Source organism: Oryctolagus cuniculus, chromosome 11 (assembly GCF_051225735.1).
Source record: "Oryctolagus cuniculus isolate XC-2025 breed Fujian yellow rabbit chromosome 11, ASM5122573v1, whole genome shotgun sequence".
Classification (NCBI taxonomy): Eukaryota; Metazoa; Chordata; class Mammalia; order Lagomorpha; family Leporidae; genus Oryctolagus; species Oryctolagus cuniculus.
In genome coordinates, this window is record NC_142877.1 from 20,472,711 (window position 1) to 20,475,839 (window position 3,129).

Here is a 3,129-nt window from a genome sequence, read left to right on the forward strand (position 1 = left end):
GGAAAGGAGGAAGGGACCGGATGGGGGCGGGCGAGGGGCGGGCGGCTGCAGCTCCCCGTCCAGGTTGTGTAACCAGGTATAAAATAACGTAAGCAAACAATTTTTACTACTTCAGTGTAAAGCTGGGAAGCCGAGACTTCCAGGGCTGGACAGGTGGCTTCCCGCTCGGCTGTATCCTAAGGCACACGTTGCTTTGTTTCTTATCTCCAGCCTCTTGTGCAGCCGGAGGACCTTGTCAGACTGGGTCTGATCTCCCCACCTGTGGGCCTCAGGCACCTGTGATGCAACAGGAACACCTTGCCATGGATGGAGGGCCAGCCTTGGCCCCCAACACCAGACACCTGCAGCTCTTCTGTGGTTGTGCCATGCCAGCACCCGCTTCTACAGCCTCTTGTGGGCACAAGCACCCTCCTCCAGCACAGCGGGTCCCAGAGACTCTCCTCCTTAATCCACAGTCAGTGATCTCTTTCGTTCACACAGAACCTTGTCCTCGTTGTTCTGATCCTGTGGACTTTCCATAACAGTTGGGGCCACAGCCCCCGACGCTGCCAGAAGTGGTGCCTGGGAACCTCGGGTGTGCACGTGCATGACCGCATGCGTGCATGTGCGTGCGTCTGCGCGAATGGTCTCCCCCAGACTTAAATGTATCATTGCATTTGTGGGGAGCAGCTCGGACTGGACTGAGTTACTGGAATTAAGACTTATTCTATGCATCTGCTCTCCCACAATATGGCGCTGGGAGAGAAGTAAACAGCTTCCGCACAGCTGCCTCCAGTTCAACCAATAAACTGTAGGACTTGCTCCTGATTGGAGAGCAGCGTACTCGGCGTGTGGGCAGCCGAGTTAGGATTGGCGGAGGAGGACTATAAAGGAGGAGAGAGATGGCATGCACCAGGAGCATCTAAGGGGAACATCTAGCTGAAGGAACACCTGTGCGGCCCCCGAGAAAGCCGGCCGGCGGTGTGCCGCTCCCCTGCGGAAGTGGGGAATGTGGCCAGGGGGAACTGCCCTTCCACGGAGGTGGAAGGGACAGTAGCCAACCCGGGAAGAACCAGCAGCAAACCCGGGGAGGGCCGAGCAGACAAAAGAACAGCGCAGGGTCCTGTGTCGTTCCTCCACGAAGAGGGGGAGCGACATAATGGTGCCGTGACTCGGATATGAAGCCTAGGCAGGGTTTAGTGTCGTTCCTCCACGAAGAGGGGGAGCGACAGCATTGTCCTCCTACAACTTCTTTAACCATGCGTTGGTTTTTCTGCATTTTTCAGCCCTTCCCTTGACAGATGCAGAATGAGGTTTTGCAGACATGCAGTGTGCTGCTTACATAGCTGGGGCCCCCGTGCTGTCCACCAGACACGTCCCACCCCAGCCCTGAGTGCTTCAGCTCCAGCCTCGTCTCAGCTTCCGTCTGCTGGGCAGTCTCTGCCCCTCCTTTTGCGGCAGCCTCAGGCCCTGGGTGGGCGGAAACCCCACCAGGCAGCCCTTCAGTTTCCATGGTGATGAGAGGAGGGGCGGGGCTGCCAAGGGGGCAGCCAGCTTCTCTCCCGCTGAGTCCCCATCAGCCCCCTGGCGCTCTGTCTTCTGGACTCTGATTTTATGAAAGTCTAAAGAAGCCTGCTAAACCTGAGGATTTTTTTTTTCTGTTCATCTGCTTCTAAAAGGATCTCCCTTCTTGCTCCCCCCTGCCCCCGCCTGCACAATCAGACTCCTCCTGGATTGCTGGGGGAGGCAGGCAGTGGCCATGTCTAGATGTCAGCCGAGTGCCAGTACTTCACATGGGGAATCTGTGAGCCTGAGAGCCCCGCACAGGGGAGGGACGATTCTTTCCCGCTTTGGAGATGAAACTGAGTCACAGCGCAGCTAAGTGACCGTCGTGGTCACTCTGCCTTTCAGGGAGGGAAGACTTTTCCACCCACCTGTGGTAGTTGCTAAGAAGGACCTGCGACGCTGGTGCTCATCCCAGCTCTACCCTGCTGTGACCAGCGGGGGCACCCAGAGTGAGCCGTGAGCATCCGTGTGGGGGAAAGAGCCCAGACACAGAGATCGACAACTTTTCATAAAACCTGGTTTTTGCCGAATTCTCTTGCACACTTTTGAACCCTTCTAGCTCTTAACTGCCCTACGGCCCTGAGTAGCCCTGGGCCCAGGCAGATTTTGCTTCTGTGAAGGTGTCAGCTAGGAAAGGAGTCTTAGATGAAATCATATGATGATGCCTCGCATGGCTGTAGAATTAGACTCCCAAGGGGCTGGCCTTGCGCAGGAGGTAAAGCTGCCCGCATTGGTTTGAGTCCTACCTACTCCATTTCTGATGCAGTTTCCTGCTCACATGCCTGGGAAGGTCGTGGAGGATGGCTCAAGTGTTTGGGCCCCTGCCTCCCATGTGGGAGACCCAGTGGGGTCCTCAGCTCCTGGCTGCAGCCTGGCCCATCTGTTTTACTTCCCAAATGGCTGCAACGTCTGGAGCTGGGCCAATCAGAAGCCAGGAGCTTCTCTCAGGTCTCCCATACGGGTGCAGGGGTCCAAGCACTTGAGCCATCTTCTACTGCTTTCCCAGGCACATTAGTAGGAGCTGGATCGGAAGTGGGGCAGCTGGGACTCCAACTGGTGCCCATATGGGATGCCGGCACTGCAGGTGGCGGCTTTACTCGCTATGCCATAACACCGGCTCTTCTGCCTTTTTTTTTTTGAAAATTATTATAAAACATTTCAGACACACAGAGAAGAGCAGACTACCTAAGTGTATACAACTTTTTAAAAAAAAATATGGAATGCTTCATGAATTTGCATGTCATCCTTGTGCAGGGGGCAAGCTAATTTTCTCTGTATCATTCCAATTTTAGCATACATGCTGCCGAAGCAAGCACAAGTGTATAAAATCCTAACAGTAAGACATATTTGCCTCATATAATTTCTTTTAGTTCTACGACTCTTACTTTTTTTATTCACTTGGTATCTGCTTTTGCTTAGGAATTTATCATTTTTATAAAGTCCTCAAGCAAGGAACGAGTCCGCTTTGCAAGTTCTTCTGGACAGCTGTATTCACGGGCCCAGTGTTCTTCCCAAGCTTTTTATCCTGGCGCTGTTTCCTTGAGTTTATTGACTTTGTTTCATTGTGCATAGAAAGTGCTCACT

At 53.7% G+C, this 3,129-nt stretch overlaps 1 non-coding gene across 1 annotated transcript; it reads right to left on the reverse strand.

Annotated features, from left to right (window-relative positions):
• Positions 1 to 2,754: 2,754 nt before the first annotated feature.
• On the reverse strand, positions 2,755 to 2,861 carry LOC127491280 (U6 spliceosomal RNA). The gene has a single exon (XR_007919851.3). It is a non-coding gene; the product is annotated as a U6 spliceosomal RNA (small nuclear RNA).
• Positions 2,862 to 3,129: the final 268 nt, after the last annotated feature.